Source organism: Pongo abelii, chromosome 13 (assembly GCF_028885655.2).
Source record: "Pongo abelii isolate AG06213 chromosome 13, NHGRI_mPonAbe1-v2.0_pri, whole genome shotgun sequence".
NCBI lineage: Eukaryota > Metazoa > Chordata > Mammalia > Primates > Hominidae > Pongo > Pongo abelii.
Window position 1 is genome coordinate 38,256,391 of NC_071998.2, and position 23,110 is coordinate 38,279,500.

At 39.8% G+C, this 23,110-nt stretch overlaps 1 protein-coding gene and 1 long non-coding RNA gene across 3 annotated transcripts in view; one reads left to right on the forward strand and one right to left on the reverse strand.

The window, feature by feature from the left end:
• Positions 1-23,110, forward strand: part of SLC24A2 (solute carrier family 24 member 2) — a 533,689-nt gene that overhangs the window by 121,052 nt on the left and 389,527 nt on the right. For both annotated transcript variants that reach the window (XM_054521034.2, XM_054521033.2), the window contains one exon: positions 15,679-15,771. The gene's annotated coding sequence lies outside the window, so the exon portion shown is untranslated. The remainder of the gene's footprint in view (positions 1-15,678; positions 15,772-23,110) is intronic.
• The window catches only part of LOC129048066 (uncharacterized), a 118,452-nt gene that overhangs the window by 19,429 nt on the left and 75,913 nt on the right, over positions 1-23,110 (reverse strand). Inside the window, exons 2-5 of the long non-coding RNA XR_008510094.2 lie at positions 14,104-14,155; positions 12,858-13,045; positions 12,183-12,237; positions 10,354-10,525 (exon numbers count right to left, since the gene is read on the reverse strand). This is a non-coding gene — a long non-coding RNA (uncharacterized LOC129048066). The remainder of the gene's footprint in view (positions 1-10,353; positions 10,526-12,182; positions 12,238-12,857; positions 13,046-14,103; positions 14,156-23,110) is intronic.

Below are 23,110 nucleotides of genomic sequence, written 5' to 3' on the forward strand. Positions count from 1 at the left end.
ACAATTTGACTTCCTCTTTTCCTACTTGAATACCCTTTATTTCCTTCTCCTGCTTGATTGCCCTGGCCGGAACTTGCAACACTATGTTAAATAGGAGTGGTGAGAGAGGGCATCCCTGTCTTGTGCCAGTTTTCAAAGGGAATGCTTCCAGTTTTTGCCCATTCATTATGACATTGGCTGTGGGTTTGTCATAGATAGCTCTTATTATTTTGAGATACGTCCCATCAATACCTAATTTATTGAGTGTTTTTAGCATGAAGGGTTGTTGAATTTTGTCAAAGGCCTTTCTGCATCTATTGAGATAATCATATGGTTTTTGTCGTTGGTTCTGTTTATATGCTGGATTACGTTTATTGATTTGTGTATGTTGAACCAGCCTTGCATCCCAGGAATGAAGCCCACTTGATCATGGTGGATAAGCTTTTTGATGTGCTGCTGGATTCGGTTTGCCAGTATTTTATTGAGGATTTTTGCATCAATGTTCATCAGGGATATTGGTCTAAAATTCTCCTTTTTTGTTGTGTCTCTGCCAGGCTTTGGTATCAGGATGATGCTGGCCTCATAAAATGAGTTAGGGAGGATTCCCTCTTTTTCTATTGATTGGAATAGTTTCAGAAGGAATGGTACCAGCTCCTCCTTGTACCTCTGGTAGAATTCGGCTGTGAACCCATCTGGTCCTGGACTTTTTTTGGTTGGTAAGCTATTAATTATTGCCTCAATTTCAGATCCTGTTATTGGTCTATTCAGAGATTCAACTTCTTCCTGGTTTAGTCTTGGGAGGCTGTATGTGTCAAGGAATTTATCCATTTCTTCTAGGTTTTCTAGTTTATTTGTGTAGAGGTGTTTACAGTATTCTCTGATGGTAGTTTGTATTTCTGTGGGATTGGTGGTGATATCCCTTTTATCATTTTTTATTGCGTCTATTTGATCCTTCTCTCTTTTCTTCTTTATTAGTCTTGCTAGTGGTCTATCAATTTTGTTGATCTTTTCAAAAAACCAGCTCCTGGATTCACTGATTTTTTGAAGGGTTTTTTGTGTCTCTATTTCCTTCAGTTCTGCTCTGATCTTAGTTATTTCTTGCCTTCTGCTAGCTTTTGAATGTGTTTGCTCTTGCTTCTCTAGTTCTTTTAACTGTGATGTTAGGGTGTCAATTTTAGATCTTTCCTGCTTTCTCTTGTGGGCATTTAGTGCTATAAATTTCCCTCTACACACTGCTTTGAATGTGTCCCAGAGATTCTGGTATGTTGTGTCTTTGTTCTCGTTGGTTTCAAAGAACATCTTTATTTCTGCCTTCATTTCGTTATGTACCCAGTAGTCATTCAGGAGCAGGTTGTTCAGCTTCCATGTAGTTGAGCATTTTTAATGAGTTTCTTAATCTTGATTTCTAGTTTGATTGCACTGTGGTCTGAGAGACAGTTTGTTATAATTTCGGTTCTTTTACATTTGCTGAGGAGTGCTTTACTTCCAACTATGTGGTCAATTTTGGAATAAGTGTGGTGTGGTGCTGAGAAGAATGTATATTCTGTTGATTTGGGGTGGAGAGTTCTGTAGATGTCTATTAGGTCCACTTAGTGCAGAGCTGAGTTCAATTCCTGGATATCCTTGTTAGCTTTCTGTCTCGCTGATCTGTCTAATGTTGACAGTGGGGTGTTAAAGTCTCTTGAGTTTCACTTCTTTTCTGTGACCTCTTGTGCACATAAGTGTTAATACAAATTATGTTCTTTCCTCCGGTTAATCTGTGTTTTGTCAGTTTAATTTGCAGATCCTCAGGGACTAAACCTAAGAGGACAGAGGAAAAGATTTTTCTCTCTGACAATAGGAGGTCCCTAAAGAGGTGGGAAGGGGGCTGGGCTCAGTGGCTCACACCTGTAATCCCAGTACTTTGGGAGGCCGAGGTCGGGAGTTCGTGACCAGCCTGACCAACATGGAGAAACCCTGTCTCTACTAAAAATACAAAATTAGCCGGGTGTGGTAGCGCATGCCTGTAATCTAACCCCAGCTACTCGGGAGGCTGAAACAGGAGAATTGCTTGAACCCAGGAAGCAGAGGTTGCGTTGAGCCTAGATCACACCATTGCACTCCAGCCTAGGCAACAAGAGTAAAACTCTGTCTCAAAAAAAAAAAAAGAGGTGGGAAGGGATGGAGTCAAGGGAAATACTTGACAAAACGTGCAACATTGCATCCTCTGAGATAAGAGAAAAGTTGCTCTGGATGAATATTAATATAGCTATTTACAGGGACAATACCGGGGAGCTGAAGGAGGTTATGCCTAATGGGCCCTCATTTCCTTGATGAAGTAAGAGACAGTCTGAGTGAGACCCCACTCTTTTTCATTGTCCATGAACCAACTGAGCCAGAAGGGCTGAGCTTTTTGTTTCCTCCTTGTCAGATCCTGAATGATACCTCTCTAAGCATCAATAAGTCCCAAGAGTCCTGGTACTTTATCTATTAATTGGGAGTAAAGTAATCTTAGAAACTCCTTTACAACAACAACAACAAAAAATCTAATTTTCAAGACTTGCTATATATTATACTTTGAGACCCAGTGATCCTTTTCCTTTTTCCTTTACCTCCACCCTCTTCCTCTAAGATTAATTCTTTACTAAATGGGTCTTTATTCCTTTAAGTAAATAGAGTCCTGCCAGCCTCCTCTACCAGCTGTGTAGATATGTCCAGACTTGTCTAAATCCCAGGGCAGAAAAAAGCAAAAAAGCTCAACTTTAAGCTGCATCTCCTACTATGCAAAAAGACGTATGGATCCATTCAGTAAGAAATGAGTCAAAAAATGTAAATGCCCAAAAGACCATAAACATAGGTGAGGAATATGAAACAGCAAATGAGAAACCATACAATGTATGCAGCATTCATTTTTACCTGACTGAGAAGAATCATGAGTAATGAAAACATCAAAAACCAGGAAAGTAGTCTCTATTTTCCCCCCAAATGCAACGATCATTTTATGGCAGGCCTTATAGTCTAACCCTACTATTTTCAAATGGGCAAAGAAAATGTAGTTTCATTTTCCAGCTCTGATTAATCTCTAGGGACCAGTTTTTGTCCAATCTAGTAAACTTGGTCCAATTCAAACATTCAGATGTCTTTAGAAAACTGAGTCTCTGTGTAATTCTTGGTCTTCACATTTTCTCCCCTGTCTTTTGCTTCTCTCTAAGAGAGTACATGGCTACAGAGGATGATTTTGGTATATAATCTCATAATGGGTTAGAGGAGAGAGGCAGAGGCCTTGGATCCATGCAATGTCTTCTAGATCACTGCTTCTGAAACTTAAATGTGACATGAATTAGATGTTCATCTTGTCAGAGTGCAGATTCTGATTCAGTAGTTCCAGGATGGTGCCCAAGATTCTTCATATCTAACAAGATCCAGTGATGCTGATGCTGCTGATCCTTGCACATACTTCAAGGAGTGAGGATCCAGGTCCTTGCAGGTCTTTGCTACATGTCCGAGCTGCTTAGCTTCTAGGCTGCTGACCACTGAGGTATGACTTGTCCCATTAGACCTCCTGAGGTGATGTACTGGCCCTTACTGCTGACATCCATGGTCTCAGCCACCTTCCCTTAGTTACAAAATCTTTGTGCACGAGAGGCTTTTTGATTCTATACAGGTCTGGCATTCTGTGCACCTACTCACAATAACATGGGAGAATACCTGGGTTACCTGAATGTTAAGCAAGGCATAGGAGCATAGAGTGAAGCCTCATACTGACCTCTAAAGCTCCCTTCCACCGCTTTTTTGCCATATACTGGACCATCTTAAAGAGGTCTCATGTAGGACTCCTTCAGACTTAACGCTTACTCCATCCGTCTCTAACACCTATCATTTTCTCATGGCTGTGTGGATATTTCTGAGATTTCATATCAGAGGGAACCTTTAAGAAGGGAAAACTGAGGATCATAAAGTGCTTCCTGCTAGCTCTACCTCTGTCTCTTTTCTTGCTGCAGCCTACCTGAGTGAGAAGGGATGGGCTTTTGTTTCCTTTCTGCTATATCATCTGAGTTATGCCTCCCTACTATGGACTGCATGTTTGTATTCTCCCAGAATTAATATTCCAAAGCCTTAATCCCCAATGTGGTAGTATTTAGAGGTAAGCCTTTGGGAGATAATTAGATCTAGATGAATGTGAAGCACGCATGATGGGATTGGTGTCCTTATAAGAAGAGGAAAAGGGACCAGAGCTCACTCACTCTCTCTCTCTCTGTTTCTCTCTGCCATGTGAGGATACAATGAGAAAGCAGCTGTCTGTGAACTAGGAGGAGGGCCTTCACCAACAACCCAACCAGGCTGGCATCCTGATCTCAGACTTCCAGCCTTTACAACTGGGAGAAATAAATGTTTGTTGCTAAAACCACCTAGTCTGTGGTATTTTGTTACAAGCTAACCAAGACGCTCTCTCAGAATAATTGAGTCTCACAAGGTCTGGCACTCGATCTGATAATGGGAGTTAAAGAAATTGAAAAACCTGCTTATTAAAAAAAAAAAAAAAAAGGCTGATTTTTAAAGACTTATTATAGACTTTGATACTCAGTGACTCTTTTTCCTAGGATCTGTCCTCACTGTCCCTAGAGTAATGAGCCTCACAGCTTAGCCATGAAGTTGAAAGACTGCAAGGGAACATGATTTAGGGAGGAAATAAAACTACATTGGTTTACTATGTCAAATATGTTATATCTGTAACCATACTCACACTATATCTCAGAAATGTTAGTTCATGTAACCAATTTCTTCCTTTCTAATGTAATTGTAATACAGTGATTACCTCTTATTCCTGCCTTTTCACTCTGAAAATATGGCTCTTTCTGGAGGTCTCCAGAATAATATTCATCGATATGTGATACTGGCAGTAAAAGTGTGAAAATTCCAGAGACTTAGGCAAATGACTCAGTATCCTCTTCCAGAATGAGCCTTTGTTAAATGCAAAGAACATTCACTCTGCCTGGGCTAATCCTGGGGACCTAAACTTAACTGCTTACTGGTGCTTTGGCTATTGATGTTTATGATGATCATCATGAGGAGGAGGATAAGGAGTTTTCTGCTGTTAAAAGCTTTACCCATTAAAAAAAAATCTGATTACTGATTATCTAGGCCCTTTGATTTCTGTCAGGGCAGGATTAGTCTGTTGTAAGGTGTAGGCATAAGGCTTTTTTCCTTGTCTAAAATGTCCTTTTTCCATTTACCTGCCTTGAAAATTCTTACTCAGTCTTGTAAACTAAAAATAAAATCCCAAGCCTCCCAACTGACTGAATGGACACCATCACACCATCTTGGCCAGAGGGAGCCCAGAGAAGCCTTAAAAACTGAGTTCCTGGCCATGACAGGACAGGAGGTTAGACACGTCTCATTATACCCCTTCCTTTTTGCAGTTTAGACACAACCAACCAGCATTAATGTTAAAGTAGCCAGAAGAGATTCTTTGTGACAATAAAATACCAAATTATAAACAGGACCTAAGGCTGTGCCAGGCAAGGGTTACTTAAGTCCTGCACCGTGCTCTTAAAGAATGAACTATGCTCTAACTTCCACAAGGTTTTTCTTGTTCTGTGGCAGCCCAACAAGCACGGGGCCTCAAGGTAAGCAATGTTCAAACAATTGAGCTCAGTCACATTCAATTCACTGCCACCATTGCTTACTGACTAACTGACCAACACCACCTCAGTCCCCCTTCCCACCCCACCTGTTCCACAAGCCATAACTACAGCTTTGGCTAGATAAGAGACTTATCTCAGTAACTTTCTCCTGTTAAGAAGAACACCAGCCACAGACTAGTTCTGGCCAGTTTTATAGAGTCTGCACACTTGATTATCTTCATGTCCCAGCTTCAGCCTTTGACATCTAGGGCCTAATTGTAGATACTACAATATTAAGTCTCCAGCAACAAAATGAACGTGGGTCATATGTTACATATGTGTATAGTGAATACACATGCTTTAGGAACACTTTCATGAATATTTATAGCTCTTCTCGTAACCTGTTGAATATGTATAATTAGCCAAACCCATTTCATCATAAAGCTCCTGCCCCAACCCCTCCTCCTTTGACCTCCTTTGAAGAATCTGTCTTCTGGTCTTTGCCAAAGGCTGTACTTCCCAGCCTGCAGGAGAACCATATTTACAGGCTGTAACCCTTATAAGAAATAAAGTCTCTTCTCCAGATTTATAGATCTCATGATTTTTTTAGTTAACAGTCTTTGAAACCCAGTTGCAATGCTGCCTATTGTGTACAGCATCCCCTGAGTCCTCCCCTACACCCAGGAAGTCTTAAACTCCCTTTGTGCCATCATTCTATCTTGCAAACATCTCTATTATCACATCTTTCATAGTGAATTATGAGTATTTGCCACCATGCCTGTCTCCCTTACAGAATTCTCTGTATCATTCACACCAGTTCACATCTGGCACATGACAGGTGATCAATAATGTTTGTTGCCTGCATGACTGGCTGAATGAATAAATTAGTGGATCTCAAGTGCCAGTGTCAAGGTCCCACAGCTAGGAAAAAAGAACGCTGAAATTCAGCATTGGATTGTGACCGCAAGGCCAACTTTTGCTCTGCGCTATGCTGCTTTGCACTTTTGTGATTTAAATTGAGTTTGTTGTCTACCTGTGATATATAGGCGTGAACTTCCATGAGCCTTACGTGTTTTTCCAGTCCTTTCTCTCATCCTCACTCTTCCATTGATGAAGAGCATATTTCCCAAAACTGTCAGTGGAAAGGGGTTTTAGGGTGAGTGTTAGTAAGAGAATAGAGTAGACTATCACCAGACAAGCCCTAAACAATAAAGATCATGATAGAACTACTTTCCTTGAAGTCTTCCTATAAGAATTGCTTGCATTTCTTAGGTGTTTCTTAAGTGCTTGACATAGTAGTAAGTTATTTGCATACTTTATTTCATTTAATTGTAACAATTATCCTTTAAAATAAGTCTTACTAGTATGCCTTATTTCACAAATGAGCAACTGAGACTCATAAGAGATAATGTTAATTTCCCAAGGCCTGATGGTTTTAGTAGAAGAAGAACTGGGACTGAGGCCTGCTCAGGCCTGCCCAGGCCTGCCTGATGCCAAAATCAACTCCCCAAGATAATGGAGTCCACCAAGAATAGGCGAGTAGGGAAGAGGGAGGGGAAATTAATTATAAATTAACATTTGTTTGGAGTAGTAGATATCTGTCAGGCTTTGTGATAACCCAGTGTTTTTTACTATCTTTCCTGTATTTGGGTAATTTTCCACAGTGAAAGATTCACATCCCAAAGGTGGAAGCCAGTTACTTGTTCTTAGGTAAAAAGTGAAAATGCTATTTATCACACACACCAGAACAGGCTAAATGAATAAATAAATGGAGCTCACAACGATAGAAGCAGTAGCAGTTGTGCAGGGCCCTGCAATCCATTGCATTCTAGGGCAGAGCACAGAGGCTTAACAGGGCCAGATAGCAGACTCCTAGAGACAAACTGCAACCTTGGGCCATGGTACTTTTATGAACTACGTGATTAGCAATGGCCCCTCCCTTCAAGTAGTGAAGGTTCAGGGTACAATAGTCGTATAACATGTGATATGGTTTGGCTGTGTCCCCACACACATCTCATCTTGAATTGTATTAAGATGATTAATAGTTCCCATAATCCCCATGTGTTGTGGGAGTGACCTGGTGGGAGGTAATCGAATCATGGGGGCAGTTACCTTAATGCTCTTCTTGTGATAATGAGTGAATTCTGATGGTTTTATAAGGGGCTTTTCCCCCTTTTGCTTATTCTCCTTGCTTCCATCATGTGAAGAAGGACATGTTTACTTTCTTTTCTGCCATGATTGTAAGTTTCCTAAGGCCTCCCCAGCCATGCTGAACTGTGAGTCAATTAAACCTCTTTCTTTATAAATTACCTAGTCTTGGATATTTCTTTATTAGCAGCATGAGAATGAACTAATACAACATGGTAGAACATTGGCTCTCTTTGTGACATTGTTATATCTTATAAACATCTCTATTATCACTGCCCTAAGCTTTCATGATGTGAGGGTAACCCTGGCCTTCTGCTGGTATAAGGAAGAAGCTGAGGACCAAGGTTTGCTATTACAGTTGTATAACACAGCAAGACTTTGACTTGAGCCCCAGCACCTCAATCTGCATTCAAGACTCAGGAAGTACCAGCCCTTCTCCTGGGATCCAAGACTCATGTTGGCCAGAATTGAGTGCCTTAAGCCTGTGCTATAGCCAGTTTCCATCCAGTTGCAAAGGAGCAGCTCATTTTCTAAAAGGCAGCCTGCAGAGAATCAGTCTTTGACAAGTTTCCAAGGGGACAATTTCCCCTTTCTCTCTTACTTTCCCAGTCTCCCTTGCAGCAAGAGCATAGGTGTGTGACTTAGGCTTTACCAGTCAGACACATCCATGTGAGATTTTGACTTAGAAGACAGCAGGGTGAGAACACAACAGCATGAACTTTATTTTCATGTGAGGCTGATACAGAGCACTCTGGTTTATGGGAATGACAGTGGTGGCAACTCTGGAGTCAGGGACCAGCATTAGCAGTACCTGTTGTGGTGTCTGTGCCTAGTGGTAGCTGCAGCAGGCTTGCTGCTAGGACAGACCCATAGTATAGTTTGGATATTGTTTCTGTTCATATGCTCACCAAGCTGATTGGGCCTCCTCTGAGCCACCTAATAAGCTGGAATAAACTTATCATATGCTTCAACCAGCTGAAATAGATTCTCTTGTTTACAACTTAGAAGTTGAGTAATAATTGGTCACCTGTTTTGTGCCCAGCATTGTCCTAGACATTGTCCTATTCTTTTTTTTTTTTTTTTTTTTTGAGATGGAGTCTTGCTCTGTCACCCAGGCTGCAGTGCAGTGGCACGATCTCAGCTCATGGCAAGCTCCACCTCCTGGGTTCATGCCATTCTCCTGCCTCAGCCTCCTGAGTAGCTGGGACTACAGGTGCCCGCCACCACGCCTAGCTAATTTTTTGTATTTTTAGTAGAGACGAGGTTTCGCCATGTTAGCCAGGATGGTCTCAATCTCCTGACCTCATGATCCACCCGCCTTGGCCTCCCGAAGTGCTGGGATTACAGGCGTGAGCCACCGCGCCAGGCCTATTCTTTATCTCATTGGATTCTCACACAAAACCTGTAAGATGAGTACAGTTTGCACTGCTGAAGAAAAATGTGGTAAGGTAGTGGTATGGGATGAAGCAGGCAAAATCAACAGAAAAGAAATCATAAGGAGTCTTCTTTGCCCAGTGGTTGAGTTTGGCCTTTGTCCTATTAAGCATGATATACATACCTGGCTGCGGAGCTGTGGGGGCAGCAGCTTCCACAAGGTGCCAGTGTCCACAGACCCTTTGCAATCCCAGGGGGCAGCTAGACATGCTAGGCTTCTCAGATTCCCTCACAATCTCTGATTCACTCCAGGCACTAGTGCTTCAGGGAAAGTGGCTAGATACTATTCTATGACCCTCTGATTCCCTCCTCCAGCCAGGCCTTTACTTCTCAACTCTTCCACAATTGTGTAAAATCCAATTCCTCTGCTATAGTCATGATTTCCAAAATGTGTGATTCTCTTTCCCTGACTGGACTGTGACTGATAGAATCAGCAAAATGAAAAGTGGGATGGGAAATAACACGCGTGGTAAAAATAAACTGTAGTGCATAATTCTGTTCAAAGCAGCCTAGAATAATGGAAAAATCTTGAGCTTTGGGTATCATAAAGATTTGGATTTTAGTCTCAGTTTTGCCCTTTTGCCCCTTGTAGCTGTAGGATGTTCAGTAAATTACCAAACATCTTCAGTTACCTCATTTTAAAATGAGGATCATAATACCTACCTCATGGGGTTATTGATGATAAAATGAGAGTGATTTAAAGTGTTGTGAACATAATAGACCCAAATATCAGAACCTTTCTATTTAATAATAAAGTTTAAAAAATCAAATATAATGAGCACACGTTTGTTGCCCATCCTAACTTGGAACTGTTGTTTTATATGGACTTTCAAGGTAAAAATACATATCTTTACAAAATACATTGTTTTAAATAATATTTAAATATATTGACATATACATCTCTAATTGTGATTGCTCTGGGTTTGCTTCCTCAAATTGACTTTTAAAGGATTCTATGTATGCTGTGCTTCTTTTAATACATGTCAAAAAGAAAAGTAAACTTTCATAGGCAAGGGATTTTTAAGTGTTGGGAAGATAAAAATTGTATTTTTGACATTTATAAATATGAAAAAAACATGTTGAACTAACATGTACTTGATTGATAACAATATGGGGTCACTGTTTACAAAGGACACATTCCAGAAAGAAAATGAAATCAAAAATATAGATAAGAGTTCATTGTACTCACATGGAAAGGCACATCAGCAACTTTGAAGAGTTCTACCAAGGCCCGGTTTCCCAGTCTACAGCCCCAATGACGACTTGGCTCTTTGGACCCCAATTTCTTCATCAATTACTACAAAGAAGGCTTAATGTGGACTCCTCCAAGTTCTATCAGTGTAGGTCCATGAATGTGAGCTCTGTTGGCAATAAATTTCATTTACTTAGTCCAACTCCTACTCACCAAATGAGAAAAGTGGATGGTAATTAGATTTTTCCCAACTCTCGAATTAGACACATTAAAAGAATAATCATAGCATGACATGCATAACAAGACACTTTACTGAATGTTTTATATTTGGTATATAATTTAATCCTCACAAATCAATGATATAAAATTAATTTTTTCCCCTTTTATAGACAAAGAAATAGAGGCACAGCAAAGCTAAGTAACTCCTGTAATGCCATCCAGTTAAGAAGATGGACAAAGTCTTTACCATAATGCTGTGAAGGATATTGGCTCTGAGAGTCAGACTGACCTGGTTCAAACCCTGACTCTACCATTTAGTACCTTTGTGGTTTGGGGCCAAACTACCTAACTGCTCCAATGCTCCATTTTTGTTATCTGTTAGATGGTGATGATACCAGTTGTACTTTCCTCTAAGGCTTGCTGTGAAAATTAAATGAAATAATTTGTTTAGTGTTCAATAACTGTTATCTGTGCTGGAGATGATAATGATTTAACTTGTCTCTCAAAGAGTGTTCTTTTAACACTGCCTAGTGTCCTGAGCAAACTGGCATTTCAAAGCTCAAGCACTGTACACCAGTGTTGTTAGACAAATGTTCATCTTTTTAACTGGAAAGACCAGTACCACATACCTGACTAAGCTGTTTCACATTTCATATGTACTCACAAAGTAAAAAACATTGGCTCTTTTCAACAGATTGCTGTACATCATATTTACATGTTTCCCACCACCCACAGGAACACACTTGGCGATCCAGAAGTTTTTCAACATGCTAATTAATGCAGATAATTCATCTTGCCTTCATTTGAAAAGGGCAGGGGAATGTGTTAGATATCACTTTCATCTATTAGAAAATATTTACATCCTTCTGAACTTTCCCCTACTTTACCCTCAGAACTGACAATGCCATCAGGACTTATTGGACAATATCCCCCAGTGCCTAATGGCAAGAAACATCTTGACAGCTTTGCGCTCTCCTGTGTGCATTAGGTTCAGAAAGGCCCAGAGAAGACAGCAAATGTATTCAGATTTTTATTTGTCTGCAGTTTGATGTAATAGTGTTTTATTTTTGGCCCCCAATTGCTCAGCAAAAGAAAAAAAAAAAAACAAAATAAACCTTGGTTAAGCTGCTGATTTCCTCTAAATCGCTGAGCACAGGGATTGTAGCTTGATGAAGTCATTTAGTGCTTGTTGTTTATATTCAAACCGTGCCTGTGGCTCTTGCTGGAGTTTTTCATGAGGAATGTGATGATGTTTACTTCTTTATGGAGTTAAAATAACTATGAATTTACCAGTACTAACTTGCAAGGGATTTTCAAACTTTTATTTTGTCTTGAAAGCTTTGAAATATACAATTTCATTTAGGTTGTCGGGGAAGAAAATGTCACAAAGAGAAATCATGTAAACTTTGACCAAATAAAATTAGTTGCAACTTATCCAAATATTTCTAAGTTCGTTGGTCATCAGGCTGCTTGAAGGTAGCATCCTTAGGCCATTCCCCAAAGAGTATTATGGAAGTCCATTTGGATAGAAAAATTCATGATTGTGGTATCAAAAATAAATGGAGAGAAGAAAGTAAGGGATGAGAGAACTTGTATAATAAATATACCTTGTCCCATTTTTTCTTTTTCTATTGTCTTTTCTGTTTTCTCTCTTCTCCCATCCTGGAAGAGAAAAGGATATGCTGAGAGAGTAGGCTGTGCTTACTCAAAATTAGAAAAAAAAAATTGAATTAGGAAAGTTGTTGGCTCTCCAGCCATCCATTCAATAAACATATATTTGTTGAATACCTGTAAAATGCTAGACATTATGCTAGAGATAAAAAAAACAAAATTGGCTATTTCATCAATTCAGTCATTCATGTAATGAACATTACCAATTAGCCAATGTTTGATTCAGGAAAACTGAAAATAAACAATGATAACATATGGATGAATATATAAAAGTATTCAAAATGCTGGGGGAGCAAAAAATTGAGGAAATATCTAAGATAGCCTATAGCATGTGTCTCAGAGGCTGACTTTCAGAGGCCCTCAGGCCACCTCAGGACACACAGAAAAACTACCTTTGGCACTCTGCCTCCTCTCCTTGGCTGCCAAGGTGCTCAAGAAGCAGTGTGAGATGATGGAAAGGTTCTAGTCTCTGGACCACATAGCCCTGAGTCCACATCCCTTCTGTGCCAGACTGCTAATTGTCTTTCAACATCCCTTTTCCCCTTCTTCCTCAAAAACATAAATCCTGAATTTAGCTGGACACGTAGCCACCCAGAATAGACTATGTTTACCAGTCTCTCTTGCAGCTGGGCAAGTCTTTGAGATATAGCTCAGATCAATGGTTGCAAGTAGAAGTAGTGTTTGTCACTTCCAAGAAGTGTCCTTAAGAGAAGTGGAAATTCTCTTCTCCCTTTGTTTCCTCCTACTAGCGAGTAGGTGGTGACCCACTGCAGCCATCTTGGACCATCAGATGGAATCCCTGTGTGGAGGATGGCAGAGAAACATGAGGTGTAGAGTTTGACAGTTGGGAAGCCTGATCCCAACCCTGTGTGGCGTGAGAGAGGAAAATACAACTCACATTTTGTTTTAGCCAATCTTGGGTTGCTGTCACTTGCAGTCAAAGCTAATTCTAACTAATACCAACAATGACACCTTCAGCAAATACAACCTTAAACCCTCTGAGACTCAGTTTCCTCCTATATAAAAATGAGGACAATAACATCTATGCTTATAATTGTTGAAAGGACTGAATTACAAGAATAAATACATTTAATTCACCTGGAATAATGCCAGATATCCAGTAGTATTAACAGCAGCTACTATTATAATAATGTTTTCTGCCTATTCAAAATTCCTGCTCCATGAGTGTCTCCAAAACTTTAATAGAATAAAAACTCCTGTTCTCCAACAGTTGCACCAATAGGGAGGTACTGATCTGATCCAAGATGTGTGGTGTTTGAGGCCTAGCCTTCCCAGGAACTATATGGAACATGGCTGTTTTCCAGATATGGTTCAGCCTTGGGAAAGATATGCATGGATTGATGGGGGGTGGAGAGGCTCCTTGCTAGAAAGCAAGGCTAGCAGAATTGACTCTGATGATGGGCAGGGAAGCTAATATGACAGTAAAAGCAATCTCATATCTTTCAAGTTATCCTACCCTAAGATAACACTCCCTGCCCTACTTGCTTCTCCGCCTGCCACTCAAAATACCATTCATAGAGACTTTCTTACATGCTGGACCAAAATGGGAGCAAAATGGGAACATTATTAAAGAGGAATTTCTCTTTGGTGGAAATGTGTTTGGGGAAACCATGGAGAGGATTTTTCTCTAGATAGGGGCTACATGTTTTCTTCCCCTCTAGAGGAAATAAAACCTCCCCCTTGTTTTGCCTGGTCACTTGTCCCTCTCATGATCCAAGGGGACTTGGGCAGACTATTGGACAAATGAGGCAGATTTTCAGCCCTTGGAGAAGCACCTGGGTGGGTACAGTTTTACTGACAGCCATACTGGGTTTTAATCCCTGATGTGCCACTTACCATCTGTGTGACCTTGGGCCAAAATTCACTCTTGTTATCCAAGCTTCAGTTCCTTCACATGTAAATACAAAAATAAACCAAAAATTTTTCTAGGCATGAAAAAAAAAAACAGTTGATCCAGTTAATTAAGTGGATAATAATGAACTTTAGAAACGAACTGGATATTAGCCCCTTGGTAATCACTTACGTGGATTTCTCTAGTCCTTAGGTCACTCTTAACAATAAAAGTTAAGGGTCTGTTTTGAGGATGTGTGGACAGTGGATATTCAATTACATTTGTTGGTTGAATCAGGCAGTCAGTCAGCAAACATTTACAGAGCATTTGTGATGCATCAAGCTTTGCTCTAGGCACTAAGAATATTGTGAAGAACAAGAGAGACCAAGAACCAAACTCTAGAAGCTCATTTTCTGGTGGGAGAGCGGGACAAAACAGACACAAAACACTGAAATAAAGTAATTTTGTGTAGTGATAAATATTATAGAAAAATAACAAAATAGGATGTGATAGGAACTGCCTTGGGATGAGAGCAGGGGACAGACACTACTTTACATGGGATGGTCAGGGAAGGTAACTGAGAAAGCAGGTTGTTTAGTAGAACATGAACTATGAGAAAGAGGCAGCTCTTCAAAGATTATAGGGAAAAACATTCTAAACAGAAGAAAAAGCAAGTGCAAAGACCCTGAAGTAGAACTAGTTAGTCATAAGGGAGGGACAAAAAGAAGGCCCATGTTGACACAGAGTGACAAACGAAGAGAAAAAAGGAAGGGAGGGAACTGAATCTGAAGAGGTGAGCTGAGTTGAAGATGTAGAAATGAGTTTGAAAAAGGCAGCTTATTTATTATCTGGTTATATAGTTTGGATATTTGTCCCTCCAAATCTCATATTAAAATTTGATCCCCAATATTGGAGGTGAGGCCTAATGGGAGGTGTTGGGTCTTGAGGGCTGATCTCTCATGCATGGCTTAGTGCCATCCTACGGTAATGAGTGAGTTCTTGCTCTCTTAGTTCAGCTCTCTCAAGAGCTGACTGTTTATTTTTAATTTGTATTGGTTTTTTTAGAGACAGGATCTCGCTCTGTCACCCAGGATGGAGTGCAGTGGTGTGATCATAGCTCACTGCAGCCTTGGACTCTTGGTCTCAAGCGATCTTCCCACCTCAGTCTCTCAAGTCACTGGGATTACAGGCATGAGTCACTATGCCAAGCCCAGAGAGCTGGTAATTTAAAAGAGCATTGCATCTCTGCCTCCTCTTCCTCCCTCTCTCACAATGTGACATGCTTGCTCCCCCTTCACCTTCTACCACAAGTGAAGCTTCCTAAAGCCCTAACCAGAAGCAGACGCTGGTGCCATGCAGAACTGTGAGCCACGTAAACCTCTTTCTTTATAAATTACTCAGTCTCAGAGTTTCTTGTATAGCAACACAAAACAGACTAATATATCTGTTTTATATTAGAGAGTGAAGGAAGATTCTAGATTTAATTCTCATTACAATAGGAAGACTTTGAAGGGTTTTAACCAGGACAGTGACATGCTCTGACCTATGCTCTAAAATATTTTCTGTGGCTCCTTTTGCAGAGGCTGGTGTGAACAGGACAAGACTGAAGAAGAGACAGGAGGCCACTTTAGTAGTCCAGGTGACAGCTACAGTAATGGAGATGGTCCAACCAGGTAAGATTCAGCACATATTTTGGAAGGAGAGAATAAAGGACTTGCAGATGGACTGGATGCATTGTATGTGCAAAGAAGAGAAATCAAAGGTGTTTTACTTAACAAGTGAGGGATATTAGGGTAGGAGATGATCAGAGAAGAAGGTAGGCTTGGGAGAAATCAATCATCCTTTTTTCATATAAGCAAAGTTTGAGATGCTTATCCAACATGCAAGTGGAAAAAAAATGTCGAGCGAGCAATTGGATGTATGATTCTGTAGCTAATGAGAAAGGTACTGGAGGAGCCACAGATGTGAGATTTGTCAGAATATAGATACTATTAAAAGCTATGGGATGGTGCGTGCCTGTAGTCCCAGCTACTTGGGAGGCTGAGGCAGGAGGATTGCTTGAGTCCAGGAATTCAAGACCAGCCTGGCAACATAGTGAGACTCCTATATCAAAACAGTAAATTAATTTTTAAAAGAGCTATGTGATGGAATGAGATCACCCAAGAATGTAGATATCAAGATAAGAGGACCAAGGAAAGAGCCTTCAGACATTTCAATATTTAGAGGTCAGTAAAGGAGAAGTCATCAGTGAGAAAAACCAAACCAATAAATATGGTGACACAGAAAACCAGAGACCTTGTATTTTAAGAAGGAAATAATTAATTGTATCAAATGACATTGAGAAGTCAAGTAGGATGAGGGCAGAAAATTGCCCATTGACATTGGTGAAATTTGGGTCATTGGCAACTTGGATATGGTAGGCATCCTCTAAAATAGCCTCCAATTGTCCTGCCTTCCTAGTATTCATGCCCTTGTGCAATTTCCTTCCCTTCATCATTTACTACATCTATTGACTTGTTTCTAATAGAATATGGCATAAGCAATACAAAGTCACTTCTGAAATTAGGTTATGAGAAGACTGTGGCTTCCCTCTTATTGACTCTTTCTCCAGTATTTGGCTTGAGTGCCATCATTGAGTAAACAGATATTTAGGTTTAAACTGGGTTGGGATTTTTTAAGGTGATTATAAGATTATAGAGAAAGAGACGGGTGTGTAACTTACTGAGGTTTGTAATGGAGGGGTTATATTGGTGGTCCATAAACTCTAAACTAAGTAAGTGAGAAGGTAAGTGAAGATATGAACTGTGTGCAGAGAGAGAAGTGTGGATCAAAATATTAGAAATGCAATTTGATGAGGCTTGGTGGAATACCAGAATAACTGAGAAAGCAAGATAAGAGATAGTCAGTAGAAAGAACAATGCTTTAAATAGATATTTCAAAACTGGTATTGATGAAGTAACATCTACAGTACAACCCTAAGTGTAAATGGTCCACGTGGAGCAAAGGAAAAAACTAAAAGTGTAGAATGAATCATTGACATAGGTGTGGAAGTCATCCAGGATTTTGACAGCCACCGTGGTAAAACTGACAGTAAGATAGATGCCAGGGCCATCAATTCATGATTCAGTGTGAGTGGCAAGTTGGTAGAGATAGAAACAAGAAGGGATAAAATGTTAATGGCATAATTCAAGAATCCTGGGTTGAAGGAGGAATGAGGAAAAATGGTTTGGAAGCAGCAATGGGGACCCCATTCCTAACCTCTGAAAAGACAATAGGGGAAGAAGTGTTCTCAGGAGGAAGTTTTGGTGATTGCTAAGCATGAGTGAAGGCCTATGGACTGTTTTGGAACTACTAAGGATTAAATTTGTATTTCCTTTCAGGTGATGAGTATCAAGAAAGTCAATCTGAGTATGCTACATCTATATAATAATAATAATAATAATTACAATTTATGGAACACCAACCAAATGCTAAGGACGTTTTTTCCCCTATAATAAACTTGCACTACAGATGAGGAAATGGAGTTCAGGTGGATTATAGACACACCCAGTGTACTGGCTTTATACCATGATTGTTTAGCTAAGCTGAAGCTACAAGTCCCAGAATATCCTTCCCAGTGTAAATCCAGGTTGGGGATGTTCCCAGGAGAACTTTGTGCAGGGATTGGGTGGTAGAAGACAAGCAGCAGCCAAGGTGCTCTGAGGGTTGATGCAGGGTGCCAGGCACCTGCTTATTCAGTGTCTCTGCTGTGCTAGCTCACACTGATGGTCTGGGGCCAGGGCTCTCCTCCTCTAGCTTCTCTGACTCCTGAGCCAGGGGTGTGTGTGGCTCCACCAGATTCTCCATGAGAAGGCTACCAGGTTCTTTGTCAGTATACCTGTGTCACAGGGTTAGATTCAGGGAGAAACAGACCAGGTTCCAATTTGTGCTTGTGGATTCCAGATTGTCCTCATGGGTTCCAGTTGTCCTTGTTTTCCTGTCCCATTCTACCTTTCACGTGAAAGGGCATTTGGCATTTCTTCCCAAATGCCTTCTCAGTTGATCTATAGCAACTTCAGGCCACGACTAGACACTGAGGCAGCAGATTCTGTACTTTATCACTTAGAGTAGGTCAGCTTCCCTGACACCCCTAGGATCATACATTAGAAAGTGGTAAAACCAAGATCAGTACCATAATTTCTCGGAATTAGGTCCTTTGCATTTCTACTCTTCCAGAATACCTCTTAGGCCTACAAATAAATGGCATATTTAATGAAACACTGCAGAATCAAAAGTTAAAAGCCCACAGATAATAATGTGCCACCAAGATTTAATCACTCTAAATAGGGAAGTCACATTACACATGAGGTTGGGGGTTCTATTATAAATAGAAGAAAAAAATGGGTTGCTTGGTGCATACTCCTCAGTCACTTCAGGTTTTATCAATGAACAAAAATGTCAGAAAATTAGAGAAAGGCAGAAGAAATAAGGGCAAATTTTGGAAAATGGAATGAAAGGAAAGTTGTAAGAAAATCGTTCAAGTCATTTGCACCTACTTAGGAATGGACTTAAACATCATTCTATTATATAAACATTTTCCAGAAAAATTAAAACATAATAGAGGCATGTTGTTTGTTTACAGGGTGACTAGGTGAACAGCCCACTAAAAGGTTGGAAGGGATACTTTTTAAAAAACAATTATTTCCATAGGTTTTGGGGGAACAGGTGCTATTTGGTTACACGAATAAGTTCTTTAGTGGTTATTTGTGAGATTTTGGTGTACCCATCAACGAGTAGTAGACACTGAACCCAGTTCATAGTCTTTTGTCCCTCACCCCACTTTCCCCTGACTCCCCAAAGTCCATTTGCATCCTCATACCTTAGCTCCCAGTTATGAGCAAGAACACACAATGTTTGGTTTTCCATTCCTGAGTTACTTCACTTAATAGTCTCCAGTTCCATCTAGGTTTTTGTGAAAGCCATTGATTCATTCCCTTTTATGGCTGAATGGTGTACCATCATATATATATAATTTCTTTATCCACTCATTTGTTGATGGGCATTTGGGCTGGTTCCATATTTAAGTATCTTTTTCGTATAACGGCTTCTTTTCCTCTGGGTAGATACCCAGTAATGGGATTGCTAGATCACATGGTAGTTCTACTTTTAGTTCTTTAAGGAATCTCCACACTGTTTTCCATAGTGGTTGCACTAGTTTACATTCCACCAGCAGTGTTAGAAGTGTTCCATTTTCACTGCATCCATGCCAATATCTATTATTTTTTGATTTTTTTATTACAGCTATTCTTGCAGGAGTAAGGTGGTATTGCATTGTTGTTTTGATTTGCATTTCCATGATCATTAGTGATGTTGAGCATTTTTTCATATGTTTGTTGGCCATTTGCATATCTTCTTTTGAGAATTGCCTATTCATCTGTACAGCAAAAGACACTATCAACAGAGTGAACAGAACACTTACAGAATGGGAGAAAATATCTGCAAATTATGCATCCAACAAAGGTCTAATATCCAGAATCTACAAGGAACGTAAGCAAATTTACAAGCAAAAGGCAACCCCATTAAAAAGTGGGGAAAGGACATGAACAGACACTTTTTAAAAATTTTAAGTTCCAGGGTACATGTGCAGGATGTGCAGGTTTGCTATATAGATAAACCTGTGCCATAGTGATTTGCTGTACCTATCAACTCATCACCTAGGTATTAAGCGCAGCATGCATCAGCTATTTTTCCTGATGCTCTCCCTTCCCCTGCCCCCTTACAGGCCTTAGTGTGTGTTGTTCTCCTCCCTGTGTCCGTGTGTTCTCGTCGTTCAGCTCCCACTTATAAGTGAGAACATGTGGTATTTTGTTTTCTGTTCCTGCATTAGTTTGCTGAGTATAATGGCTGCCAGCTCTATCGATGTCCCTGCAAAGGACATAGTCTCATTCCTTTTTATGGCTGCATAGTATTCCATGGTGTATGTGTACCACATTTTATTTATCTAGTCTATTATTGATTGGCATTTTGGTTGATTCCATGTTTTTACTGTTGTGAATAGTGCTGCAATGAACATACATGTGCATGCATCTTTATAATAGAATGATTTATATTCCTTTGGGTATATACCCAGTAATGGGATTGCTGGGTCAAATGGTATTTCCGGTTCTAAATCTTTGAGGAATCACTACCCTGTCTTCCACAATGAACTAATTTACATTCCCACCAATGGTGTAAAAGCGTTCCTATTTCTCCACAACCTTACCAACATCTGTTGTTTCTTGACTTTTTAATAATTGCCATTCTAACTGGCATGAGATGGTATCTCATTGTGGTTTTGATTTGCATTTCTCTAAAGATCAGCAATGTTGAGCTTTTTTTCATATGTTTGTTTGCCATATAAATGTCTTCTTTTGAGAAGTGGAACAGACACTTTTCAAAAGAAGACATACCCACAGCCAATAAGCCTATAAAAAAATGCTCAATCATTAGAGAAATGCAAATCAAAACCTCAGTGAAATACCATCTCACACTAGTCAGAATGGCTATGATTAAAAAGTCAAAAAATCATAGATGCTGGAGAGGTTGTGGAGAAAAGAGAATGCTTATACACTGCTGGTGGGAGCATAAATTAGTTCAGCCATTGCAAAAAGCAGTGTGACAACTTCTCAAATAATATCAAATAGAATTACCATTCGACCCAGCAATCGTATTATTAGGTCTATACTGAAAGGAATATAAATCATTTTACCATAATGACACATGCACACATATGTTCCTCACAGCACTATTCACAATAGTAAAGACATGGAATCAACCTAAATGCCCATCAATGGTAGACTGGCTGAAGAGAATGTGGTACAAATACACCATAGAATACTATGCAGTCATAAAAAAGAATGAGATCGTGTCCTTTACGGCAACATGGATGGGCTGGAGGACATCATCTTTAGCAAACTGACACAGGAGCAGAAAACCAAGTACCACATGTTCTCACTTATAAATGGAACGGAAACAATGAGAACACATGGGTAGATACAGGGGAATAACACACACTGGGGCCTACTTGAGAGTACAGGGTGGGAGGAGGGAGACGCACAGAAATAATACCTATTGGGTACTATGCTACCTGGGTGATGAAATTATCTGTACACCAAACCCCCAGGACACACAGTTTATCTATATAACAAACCTGTACATGTACCCCTGAACCTAAAATAGAAGTCTTAAAAAATTATCCTCAATCATAATTAAGTGCTTAGTTACCACTACACCACATGCAAGCTGCACAACTCTGAGCTTGTTTCCTCATCTGTAAAATGGGGAGAGGATAAGAACAAACTTTCATAGAGTTTCTGTGAGGACCAACAGACATTGTATGTGAACATGTTTTATAAGTTGTAAGTTCTCTATACATTAAAGCATCATCATCCACCTGAAACAACTATGATTCCATGTGAACATCGAGTGTTTCTTTCTACCCAGGCCCCTGCCTACCTTCTTCCAGTAATAGCATAGCTCCCCTTCCTTTGAAGAACTGTTCTTCCTTACTATGATGGAAGTGCCTCCCCACCTAAACACGTTAGCATGCATCTGGCCACAGTGACGGGTCAGGAAGGGCATGACAGTTAAATGGGTCAAATGAGAGTTCTTCTCGAGGAACTTTTTTCTTTTCTTGCCAAGAACTATATGGATATGTCCCCGGAGACACTGATGGCCACATACACTGCCATATGGAGACACTCACAAGGATAAAGCTGACATGCAGAAGGAATGACAATTGAGAGACAGCATCCTGAAAAAATTCAAGTCCTCCTGTAGGGCCAGTCCCATCTAACCTTGTCCACTCTGTAAGAATACAGATGCTCCTCAACTTACCGTGTGGTTATAGCCCAATAAATCCATTGTAAGTTGAAAAAAATCCTAAGTCAAAAATGTATTTAATACACCTAACCTACTGAACATCATAGCTTAGTCTAACCTACCTTAAACATGTTCAGGGTACTTACATTAGCCTATAGTTGGGCAAAATCATCTAACACAAAGCCTATTTTATACTAAAGTGTTGAATATCTCATGTAATTTATTGAATACTGTACTGAAAGTGAAAACAATTGTTGTATAGATACTCAGAACATGGTTTTTACTAAATGCATATCACTTTTGCATCATTATAAATTTGAAAAAATCATAAATAGAACCATTGTAAGCCAGGAACCATATGTTTATATATAAGAATATATTTTAGGAATATATATACATATATACGTACGCATATGAGTTGCACTTTATTCACTTCCAACCAAGTGTCTGGCTAATACAGATTTCACAATGAAAAACTTTCAAATTAAAAAATGTGTAGAGTAAGAGAACTTGCTCATAGTTTCCTTTTTCAACTATACAACAGTGTTCAAAAGAGTGAAAACACAAAGCCCAGATATAGAACAAGGATGGTGTATACAGAATGAGATGCTGTCATCCAATAATCATCAAGCAGCAGTATTAATTAGCAGGCATTTTGTAGGATGTGGTGGAGGAAACAAACTTCTTTAGGAATAGGGCTCATAAACACTGAATTTCTTAAAAATTAATTGTATAGTTTTGGTTTAGCTATTATAAACTAATACACATTGTTATAAAATCCTAAGTAAAAAGATCATTATAGATGAATTTCTAGACTGGATGCATTGACCCTGTTGTGAGGGATAATTAGGATATGTCATATACTTAGAATGAGGCACAAAAAGTAGGCATAACAACCATTCGTCCTATTATTATCACATGAGTATAGCTGATATTTAAAGCCATTATACTCAATGAGATCACTTCAGTCTAGCAGGAGATAAGGGTCAAAGACTGAGACCTGAGACGACTTTTTCCAGAATAAGTAGCACCTTTTACAGGGTTAATAAGGCCAGTTTCTGTCTATATATGGTACATATTAGAACACTGATAGAGTTGGAGGAGCCTTAGAGATACATCTAAAACAGTGTAGAGTTGGGAGGCCAAGACAGGCGGATCACGAGGTCAGGAGAT